Source organism: Gopherus evgoodei, chromosome 3 (genome assembly GCF_007399415.2).
Source record: "Gopherus evgoodei ecotype Sinaloan lineage chromosome 3, rGopEvg1_v1.p, whole genome shotgun sequence".
NCBI classification, from domain to species: domain Eukaryota; kingdom Metazoa; phylum Chordata; order Testudines; family Testudinidae; genus Gopherus; species Gopherus evgoodei.
This window is the reverse complement of record NC_044324.1, coordinates 4275783-4287559: the sequence shown is the minus strand read 5'-3', so window position 1 is coordinate 4287559 and position 11777 is coordinate 4275783.

Here is an 11777-nt window from a genome sequence, read left to right as displayed (position 1 = left end):
GCTCTGTTCAGTCAACCTTCACCACCTTCCGTGGCTGTGCACCACCTGTGTGGGTGTGTGTGTGTGCGCAAGCCTTGGCATGCCCTGGCCAGCGGATCTGCAGCCCAATGAAGCCTTCAAGGGAGAGCCAAGGAGCCAGGTGCTTTGCTGAACAGATTCAACGGACTGTGGGACTAGGGCGACTGACCTCTGTGCAGGCTCCACAGGGCTCACCCATCACACCAGCCAGGCATTTCTCTCAGCCCTAGGCACAGCAGGATACGGACTGGGCCGTGTGGATTGTGCCCAGCGCAGAGGGGTCTCCAGTTCCCTGCCAAAGCAGAGGATCAATTTCCCTCTTCAGCACCAGAAATGTCCAGTGGGTAATTGTATTTTCATGCATTTAACCAAGGAGAAAATTCTCTTTGCCTTCTGTAGCCCCAGAGGGACAGGAAAGGGGCGGGGTGGAGCGGAGGCAGGATCTATTTAGAAAATACCCAGATTGATCTGAGCAGTTGAGGCGCTCGGCTCCAAGCTTGAAGGTTGTGGGGTTGAGTCTCGCTTGGGCTCATCCTGCCAGGCCACCTGCAGCTGCCAAATGGGCACCCGCTCCCTCGGCTTAGGGCAGTTGAAGGTGGTCGGACGTGCTGCTGACCGCATCGCTCCCTTGGCTATGAAACCGACGGGCCTTAACGGCATCAGCCCCGTTGGCTTGGGGGACCTTCAACTTTCTGAAACCAAAAGAACTGGAGCCTTTCAAAGGAACAAGGGGCTCGCACTGGAAACTGACAAGGACGGGGGAATAGAGACCAACCAGGAGGAGGAACCTTGGTAACAGCTGCTGGAGGATCTTGCCCCAGGAAAGAAAGGGTGGGAGACCTGTTAGCTGGGATATTTAGGCTGAGATTAGGGGATTTGGATGCCTGGTTCCTAGTCATTTTAAAAGCCTCCCCCACGCCCCATAGGCAGCTCTGAGAAGCCTTCAAATGAGTCTGGGAAAACACTAGTGATTCTAAAGCACTGCCTGGTCCTGCCTGTGCCCTGGGAACTGGACGAAATGGGATTTAGGGTTTGAGGTCAGACTAGATGGTCATAGCGATCACTTCTGGCTTTACAATCTGTGCCTTTGTGGCCGGGTCCTTCCCTCTCCTCCCTGCGTTTTGTGAGAGGTTCCCGTGGGAGAGTCCCTGAGCCCTAAGCTCAGCGCAGCTGGATCTCAAAGACAGGTTGGAGAATTTGATGCCCCATCATAGCAATCACAGGTGCTGAGATGAGGACAATTGACTTTCATGTCTTGGGGAGCCAGACACTTACCACGGCATTCCCAGGCCACCCCTAGGTTAAGCATTGCCCTGGGGGCTGGTGTGTCTCAATAGGAGTTAATCTCCCCATAGGTCCTGTCTACACTAGCACGGTGCACTCCCAGAAGGTGCAGCTCCATCCTGGGTAACGACAATGGGAGCCCTAACGGCCAGGCGTCCCTGCTCTGAGCGTCCCTGTGCCCTGCTCTCTGCTCCGGCTTAGCTGCCAGGGCTAACACCTGGAAATCCGGGCCCCAAAGCATTACCAGAGCTGCCAGGCAGGAGGAAGGTGCCTCGGTGGGCTGGGCTGAGCCGGCAAACCCCAAATCTTGACCCTAATGGTCCTTGTGGGGACATTTGCGGGTCCTGTCAGTTATAATGCTGGAGGGTATTTTATTTCCCATCTGTCTTTATTTCCAGTCGCCGTTCTGCAGATATCAGGGGCCTTCAATGGACAGGATCCAAACTTTCCAACCCCCACCCTGGGGCTTAAAGCTTCCCCCACCCCCAGCCTGGTATCCGTGGGACGCCAGTGATTTGCAGTTTCCATGGTACAGAAATATGGGGTACGGAGGGCGGAAAGCGAATGGCTAAACAAATGATTGAGATGTTCTTAGGGGGTAATTCACTAGTAGAAGGCTGGCCTGAGGGACACCTAGTGTTGATTCAGATAACTAGGTTTTTTGGAGAAAGGGAATTCGGATCAAGGGGCCTACACCACAGGTCCCAGGCAAGGCCGCACTATCTCTGTCCATGGTGCTGAAATGCAGCCGAGTCCATTGGAGCTGAGAGATGACGGCTCCAGGCCAAGAAAGGTGTGTCCACACTGCCATTGTCTGGCCCGTGCCAGCTGACCCGGCTTGGGGCTCAGCCTAAGAGGCTGTTTACTTGCGGTGTGGACGTTTCACACTTGCGGGGTCTTAGAGCCCGGCCTCCAGCCTGAGCCTGAACATCTGCCCCACAATGAAACAGCCCCTTAGCCCGAGCCCGGCAAATCCAAGTCAGCTAGCACGGGCCAGCCAGGGGGGTTTAATTGCAGTGTGGACACACCTGCCAAGGGCGATCCCCAGTCTCGGGCTCAGCCCAGGGGGGATTGGGATGGAGGAAGGATGCACCTCGAGGACGCAGCTGGGCTGGGAATGGCAGTTTCTGCTGGAGTTGCGGCACGGAGGATCCCGGCGCTGGAGTCTGCATGTGCAGCAGCACCTAGTGGGAGCTGGCTGGAGAGGAGGGGGGTGAACCCATGCACGGAGCCACTGCAGCTCTGTGCCCTCGGCCTGACATTCGCATCCCAGCCCAGCTGCAGGCATTTGGCGCCACGTCGCTCCCAACAATTGATGTAATCCAGGAGACCAAGACATAACTCGATCCAGTGGTTGGAAGTTGAAGCCAGATGTGTTCAGAAAATGGGCCATTCTGGTGTTGGAATCTATAGAGCTATGAAAATGCTTGGGAATGGGGGTGCAAAGTCACCCACTGGCTAAGCGGTAGCATTTGGCTTATGTGGAAGAGATTTAGGCGCCCAGATAGAGAGATGGAGGATCAACTCTCCTCTTCTAACAGTGGTCAGCACCACATGCTGCCGAGGAAAGAGCTGAGCCCGCTGCACTCTGGAAGGAGATTGATTCCTGACCCTGGCGGGGGAACGTCGTGTGCACTGAAGCATGAGGGTTGGGTGTCCATGTCAGCCAACATCCAACCGGAAACAGGAGCGATGAATGGCTGTGGGGACAGCTCACCATGGGTAGGATGGGCTGGACATGTGAGATCAGAAATGCCAGCCCATCGTCCAGCCTGAGCAGGAAAGAGCTCTGGCAAAGGTGACCAAGAATACGCAACAAAGCTGGAATTGCAGCGCAGGTGGGCGATATCCAGGGGAGGTCTTGCAATCTGGGTTCTCCTCCCTCCATCGCCATGACCCAGTCCCTTGCCTTGTTCGCGGAGGGGCCGGGTGTTTTGTGAGTGCCCTTGGAAAGTTTCACAGCTGGGTGAGGCAGGTGTGCACCAGCTGCTGTTGGCAGAGCGTGGCAGGCACTGTGCCATCTGCAAAGGGATCCGTGCCAAGTGGCTCCTCGCCGGGCAGAGCACGATTCCCCCGAGGAGGGGAGAGCAGCGTAGCATTGGGTGAGTAGCTCTTTAAAAGGCACTGGTGTTTTGTTGTGGCTGGTGCTGCAGCCGAAGCAGGTGAAGGAGCCTGGCTGGTGAATTCATGCCAGCAAAACCCGCCCGCCCAGGAATCAGTGGCCCTCTGATGGCTGATTGGCGCTTTTGCTCCTTACCCACTGCCACACGGGGAGTCCGAGCTAGGTGTCCCTCCCTCTCGGTCCAGGGCGTGGGCTCTCCCCATCTGAACCCCTTGCTGTCCAGGGGCACTGCCATGCCATCCAGTTGGGCACCCCTGGTGGCAGTGTTTTCCCTTAAATCCACCAGCGCAATGAGCTCGAGTGCAAGCCAAGCGCCCTCGGACAGCAGCGGCCGTTATCATGAGTTGGTTCCAGCTCCCCCCTGCTTGGCTTGCAGATTCCCTCCTTCAGCCCTGTTCTCCTTGCACGGTGCGGGAGACAGGCTCTGACTCACTCCCACAAGGCAGAGGTTTCATCTATGCAACCAAGCGTGCCACGCTGCAAGACGCCTCCGGGGCCCCAGCCTGGCATGGGGCTCAGCTGGGAGTGCTGGGAGCAGAGCTTGTCCAGCGGAGAATTAATGATGCGAACGAAAGGAGCCAGATCGTGGGCTCAGCCTCAAGGCTCCATGGCAAATCCCGGCCCTTTGCGTCTGCTCGTTGCGGCTCTGCACCTTGCCCCTCTGTGTGCCCAGGGTGCTGAGTGCCCCTCTCTGCCTGGGCCTGGACCCCCAACCCAGCCTCTGCCTTCCAACCCCACCTACTCTCTGCTCTATGCCCGTTCTCTCTGCCTGCCCTGTACCTAGACTCCCGACCTGCTCTGGGCCCTCTGCGTCCACCCATCCTGCCAGGTGTCTGCCTGCGAGTTATGGACCTGCTGTGACCACTGCTCCACAGCTACATCTCACATGCACAACTGCATGACACACCCACAACTACACACTTCCTGAAGGGCCTCAGTACACACCCAGCTACACAACCTCACAACACACAGCTACAGAGCTACACAACATCCTTCCAAGGGCCTCAGCACACACACAGCTACACAACTGCATAACACACACAGAGCTACACAACACCCTTTCCAGGGCCTCACCACACACACACACCTACACAATTCCATAACACAGACAGAGCTACACAACACCTTTCCAAGGGCCTCAGCACACACACAGCTACAGAACTGCATAACACACACACGCAGCTACACAACACCCCCTCCACGGCCTTAATACACACACAGTTGTCATAGTTGTGACATAAACATGATTGTGACGCCCTGTCGATGCTCTAAACACAGCTACCCAACAGCACAACACACCAACAACTACACAACACCCCGTCAAGGGCCTCAACACACATCTAGGTCCCTGGACAAGACACTCCAGCTCCCCAAGATAGGTGACATCGGGCTCCAGCCAGAATCCAGGGCCCAGGTGGCCCCAGTGGCTAACAATCCCACACAGGGAACTCGGGTTCTCCTGGCTGCAGCTGGGGCCACAGGGCAGTGTCTTGAGTGGGGTGGCGGGGGCAGGAGGGAGCTTAGGGGGGGCATTAATCAGGGGTCTCCCTGCCTCTTCCCTGCTCCCACCCCATTACAATCAAGCCGGTACCTGTGGCAGCTTTGATCCGGGACTGGAGAGTCCCAGGCTGTCCCTGCCTCCTGCCAAGGGGAGTGGAATACCAGGTAACAATCTCTAACCTGTTCAGTCCACCTCAGCTCCACCTCAGCCAGCCCCCTGCTCTGTGCCGGGTTTGTGGCTGCGCTGGGCTCTTCTCCTCCAAGCGCTGATTAAAGCCCTACACACAGGCCATGCACAGCCCTTCTCTGCGCCCAGCTCCCCACGGCGCCCTGATGCAAGGACACACCTCCTTTCCACAGCCTCGGGGGCACCTAGGCCCCGTCTGCTTCGGCTTGTGGGGTGCAGTGGTGTTTCAGGCTCCGAGCACGACACGGTGGGGGTGTGGGGGTGTGTAATACCTTTCACTGAGCATGCCAGATGTGCTGTCTTGCACTAACTAGTCCACCTTTGGTCCTGGCTCAGGGCTGGGGTGATGTGTCTCCTGCCCTGGCAGCCCTTTCATGTCCAGAGGAATCGCCCCCGATTCCCAGCCGGGCCTGACTCCAAGTCTGGGCTGCTTCTGGCGGCCCCCGGGTTAGCTGTGAAGTGGGGGGGGGGCAGCAGCAGCAAAGGGTTAACAGCTGCTGGATGAAGGTGCACCCCCTAGTCCTAGGCCCAGAACTGCTGCTCCTCGCTAATTCCCACCTGCCCCCCCCCCAGACCGCAACACCTGACCTGGGAGCTGCAGAGACACAAACTGACACTACTTAATGTAGTCAAAGGGGGCTGCCTGGGTCACGGGGATGGGGAATGGCACACAGGGCCTTTACCCACTAGCGGGCACTGGCTCTGATCCGGCCCCAGGGCGGGGGACCAGCTGGCTCAGGGACTGGGATATGGGGCCTTTACCCACTAGGGGGTGCTGGGTCTGATCTGGCCCCAGGGCAGGGGACTGGCTGGTTCGGGGACTGGGATATGGGCCTTTACCCACTAGCGGGCACTGGCTCTGATCCGGCCCCAGGGCGGGGGACTGGCTGGTTCGGGGACTGGGATATGGGCCTTTACCCACTAGCGGGCACTGGCTCTGATCCGGCCCCAGGGCGGGGGACTGGCTGGTTCGGGGACTGGGATATGGGCCTTTACCCACTAGGGGGCACTGGCTCTGATCAGGTGAGAGCAAACGGTTGGCCCTGTGGGGCTTAGGGGTGCCCACTCCAGTCTGGCCCAGGTTGTGGGGCTGGCTGTCTTGTGGGGCGGACTTAACGTGACCCATCAGAGCCCTTTAAACCCCCACATGTGCCCCCCACCCAGGAACTGATGCCACATTGACACCCATTGCCCTGCCATGGAGTTGATGCTGAAGCCCCAGCACCATCTAGTGGCCATCGGTGGAACTTTCCCTCCATGCCAAGCAAACTTTGTTCTCTTTCCCACCCAACAAATATTTTGGCTAACTCCTGTTGGAAGGGGACGTCCGGGAGCTGATTTCCAGGCGCTGAGTCATGAAGCCACAGAGATTTGCTGATTTTTTGAGGGGGTGAGGGGGGTGGAGATAGGGCAAGAGAGGCACTGGTACCTCGGCATCGTGAGGGGAGGGGTACACAACTCCATGCGTACACAGATACAGGGCCTTGCCCCTCCAGTGCCGCTGGCCTAGATCTAGTCCTGGGGCATGGGACTGACTGGCTCTGGGGTCAGGGAATGGGTCAGCAGCCGGGGGGGAGACTTCCAGCCTCTGAGTGGACTATGGGCCTTTCACTCTGAAGCACCTACCCCAGTACTGCAGATGGGTGCTGGTGGGGCTGAGTCAGCCGAGACTCAGGTTCGATCCCTGCTGCCCACGCCCCAGCGAAGAGTGTGTGTGTGTGTGTGTGTCCGTCCCTGCCCCTGAACCCCGAAGCCCCAGTGTGCCCTATTAAGGTTCACCATGCCCCAAGCCCAGCAGTCATGGCCCTGGCATCTCGAGCATGGCTGTGATGGGGTCTGTGACCCCCCCCATCAAGGGGCCTACAGCCTCCACCCCACCCCCGTGACTCCTGTAGAAAACACACACACGTGGGCTCCCAGCCCTGGGAAGCCAGGGGAGCGGTGACATCTCTGCGTCCTGGGATGTGACCTTGGGCCTGTTGGGAGCTGAATGCCAGGACGACACGGCCCCATTAGGTCTGCCCAGGAACCCAGCCAAGCTGATCCCACCGTCCCCTCTAGGAGGCACTGGCAGAGGCAAACGGCGTGGGCCAGCTGTGACAACGCACTCCCGTTCCCCCCTTTGCGCTGGAGTCTTTATTACCTTGCCCCATAGTGACTCACTGCTGCCACCCACCAGCCAGTGGCACACCGCTACCCCACCCCATGCACCTGCGGAAGGAGGGGGGGGGTTAACTCGCTGGGCACAGCCTTACCAAGGGGGGCAGATCCTGTTGTCCAGCCCCTCCCCAGTTGTGCAATGGGCCATGCCCATTAGATGGCTCTTCCCTGGGGCTTTGCTGATCTTTTGGGGGATGCCTGGTGCACCCCAAGGAACATGAGCACCAGGAGATGCTGCCCCAAAGGCCACAGCATTTCAGTGACTCCTATACCCACCCCGCCCCATGTTGCTGGGTCACTCCTGGCAGCACATCTGGGGCATGGGAAAGGATCCCCCATCCTCTGCGTCTGGCTGGGGGCTGCTCCTGACTGGTGCTAGATAAATAAAAGCACCACCACTGGCAGCTCCAAATGCCCAGGGGGCCTGTGGCAGGGGAGGGGTTAACGCACCCTCCTCAGCCCCAGCCCCCCCCCCCCCCAACCAACAGCTCCAAGCGCCCGGTGCTCAGCCAGGTTCCCCTGTGTTTACATCCCTGGGGAGCAGCCACATTACGTGGCTCCCCCCCACACCCCCCGGCAGGAGACACCTGGAGCTGCAGCCTTCCCCTGGCCTGGAGTACAGAGGGACTCAAGCCTGCCTGACTCGGGGTACCCGCATCAGGTGGTGGCCACCCCCAAGTACAACTGGTGCCAGCCCATGGAAGGGTCCCCGCCTCCCCCAAGGTGATGGGGCTGTCTTTTGCTACCAGCAGGGGTGCATGGCGTTTGCCTGGCACTGGGCGAAAGGCTGGGGCGAGAGCTGTTGCCAAGTAATCCTGGCCCTGTCCACTGGTACCGCCAGCGTCTCCTTGCACGGCTGGGCCGGTGTCACAGGGGCCCAGCTGTATCACGGGCCCAGCCCACGAGTGTGCCCTGGCCAGTCCAGAGTCCCAGGCAATTGACGTCGGTTGTGGCTCTTGGTACAGCATTACCAGGGGCCCAGCATGGGATGGGGGCATAAGGAAGCAGCCCAGGGCACGTGAATGTTTTACCAGGAAAAACATCTGTGCAAGGACTGGAGATAGTGCAGAGCAATTAACACCCTAGCTGCCAGAGGGGCTGGGGTACGTTAAACCTCATAGGGGCCTGCACTTCCATGGGGTACAGCACCTCAGACTGGATTGCATGTAAGGTGACCAGATGTCCTGATTTTATAGGGACAGTCCCGCTATGTGGGTTTTTTTTCTTATATAGGCACCTTTTACTCCCTGGCCCAATTTTTTCCACACTTGGTATCTGGCCAACCTAGGTGCATGTAACACTGCCCTGGGGACTTGAATGTGGGCCCTGCCGTGCTAAATGTGCCAACTCCTTGAGCTAAGCACCAGGACTTTAATAACAGCCTCCTAGCCCCAGGGATCAGGCATGGCAGGGGAGACCTGGCGGACACGCTGCCCAGTGGGTCAGACAGGGCACTGGACAACCAAGATCGCTGTGCCTAGAGGTGGTGTGTGCAGCTTTGCTCTCCTGTCCCAGTTGCTGGGGGTGGGGCGGGGTGTTAAACAAGGGCCTTGCTGTCAGAAGCATTGCTGCATCTTCTGGTTTTCGTAAGGCCTCGGGCTCCAGGAGTCATGGGAATATGGAACGGGGCGGAGGGAATCTACTCACCTTGCCAGTGAGCAGCTGAACACTTCCAACAAGCACTCAGACATGACGGGGTTCGTGTGGCTCACATGCCTGAAAAGATGCCAGGGGTTGATGAGATTCCTGTCGGGCTTCACTGGAACCTGTTGTGACTGGGGGCTTGGAGCCAGGGGCCCCCTGTTATTGGCTGCAGTCAGGCTGGCTGTGAGCGAGGCTACATGGGGTTTAGCTCAGGAGATGGGATTTTTTGCTAGTGCGTCAGGCAAACGTTCCCGGGGAAACCCCATGTGCCCTTCAGCTGGCATGAAAAAGCCAGGCGGATTGGGGTCCTGCATGGGAGCAGCCAGCCATGCAGTCAGTCAGGCCAGACGGAGGGTGGCCGAAGCCCAGGGGTGACTGGTAGGGGGCCCTGTGGGTTGGCATTGAGGGGCATTGGCAGAGCTGGGGGAGCCCAGGGCTGGATCATACATTTGAGGGCTGGGTGGGGGAGCAGCCTTCCAGCAGGCACCCCGGTTTGAGCTAGGTGGGTGTGGAACGGGCGCTGAACGCGGATGACGATGTGATGAGTGCTCGATTGGGTCCACTGTAAACACAACATCGAACTGGGGCAGGATGGACAGCGCCAGCCCTGGGAGCATGGCCCGGCCCAGCCCTGCCCTTCCCAAGCTGCCCCAGGGGAAGCAGAGCCACCAGGTACCAGCTCGCTTATCTGCTGAGCCAGCCTTTGGCAGCACCCGTGACCCGCTGCCGCCCTCCTGGGACACAGAGGCTCTGTAAGGGGAAGACCCTGAAGGGGACTGGGGGGATCCCCACGGCCGTGGAAATCAAGGGGGTTGCAGCAGGTGGCAGTTTGGGTCTGAGAATCGCTCCTTTCCAGCTGCCCCCACACCCCCTCTGAGATGTGGGTGCCCATAACTTCCACCAGGGGCTGAGCATAACCACTCACATCCACCAAGGTGCCCTGTTCGTAGAGGTGGATTCTCCCAGGCGCCCCAGAGCTGGGTTCCAGAGACAGGGGCCTGCTGCCAAGGAACTGTGGACGTGAAGGCTTGTCCCCGTTGTGAACAGCTGTGTGTGCATGAACGTGTGGCCACAGGTGCATGGCTGGAGCCCTGTGCGTAGGAATTGGTGGGTGGATCTGAGCCTCACCCTGCCAGCAGCCTTGGACTTAATGCTCCATCTGCCCTGGCCAGCTCCTGGGCACGTGCCAGCAGCACTCCCAATGCTGCAGTGTGTGCCCCCATTGCTGTGCCCAGCTCTCAGGCCTTCCCAGTCACGAGCAGCCAACTGATGATGGCGTGGAGAGAGTCAGCACATGACTGGTGGGGGAGGGCAGGCTGCAGGGCAAGCCCCATCTGGGCTGGGGGTGGGGGGGTCATCCGCCTAGGGGGACTTGCTCTGAACCCCTCCCCCCACATGCACAACCCACCACCCTCCCACCAGCTTTCAGCCACTGGGGGGAGAGTAGGAAGCAACTGCCCCATGGGGCAAGTTATTCCAGTACTGTCCACTGGGGGGGGGGCTTTGTGCCCCTTCCTCTGAGCCAGCCTGTCCCACTGAACTCAATGGGCGGCTGTAGCATGATCAGCTTGACGCTGACAAAGCCAGACTCCGGGTCCGAGCCAGCCTGGCAGCACCTACCATTGCTTGAGGGCATCTTCGCCCTGACCTTGCCAGCCTCGTCCTCCCTCAGCCTGGGTGGCCAGGAGCAGAGGAGAGCTCTGCACACCTGAGGCTTCTTTTGCTGCACGGAGCCACCCGCCCCGGCCTTTGCACGACTGCAGTGAGCCCCACACCCCATAACAAGGGGCCTCTGCTGTGCTGGGTGGCACCTTCTTCCTGCACTCTCCAGCTCTCTGGTAGAGATTCCAGAGGTGGTGGGGCCTGGTCAGCATTTCTGAAAAGCAGGAGCCATTCAACTGCCCCTCTAATGCGCCCACCTCGGGGGTGGAATGCATCAGCCTTTGAAACAGCCACTCAGCAACTGGTTCCAGCTGCTTGCCTGGGGGTGGGGCTGGGGGAGTTAGGAGGTGAATCCTTAGAACCAAGTTGCCAAGAGAGTCTGACAGTTAATTGGACAAGATTTCCACCCAGGGAGCAAATCGGAGCTATTAATCACCCAGGAAGTGCATTACGCTAAGACAGGCAGCATGTGCTAGCGAGCAGGGCACTGGAATGGCAGCGGGTGACCTGGAGTCTATTTCCGGCTCTGTCGCTGATGAGTCTGGACAAATTGCTTCCTCCTGCCACGTCCGTGCCTCAGTTTCCCCTCCCACCTCTTACTAACAGCGTCCAGCCCAAAGGGGCCCTGATCCCGGCTGGGAACACTAAGTACTACTTTGTAATTTTACAGCGCAGGTTTCAGTGTTTTTTGCCCAGAATCCAACCCAACCCCCTTTCCCATCCAGTGCCTTCATCCCAAAAATGCACCAAACTCAAGAAGGATGGGTTTTTTTAAAAAAAAAAAGAGTCATATTTATTCACCAGGGAATAATAAATACCAGTTAAATATCAAAGCACCAGCAAGAGCTGCAGCCAAACAGTTCTGCAACGGCCGGCGAGAGACATTCACGCTGCAGCGTCCTTAAATACAGAGCACCTTGCGGCTGGCTTGGGAAAAAAATACCCACACAGCTTCAGACGCTGCTGGATCCCAAGAACCATGAATAAGTTACAGGCAATAAATATAAATAGAGGCCCAGTCCTCTAAAGGGGAGTGCTTAACGTGAGTATTAACAATAACCAACCTTAGCACGTCTATGCACATTCCTCACAACTCTTTGCAGGACCCCAAGAATTGATCCTCTGCAGGTGTCGATCAGCAAAGACAGGCTGATTTACAACAAAGGGGGCAGACCTGAGTCACTGGATCAGCATCAGAAC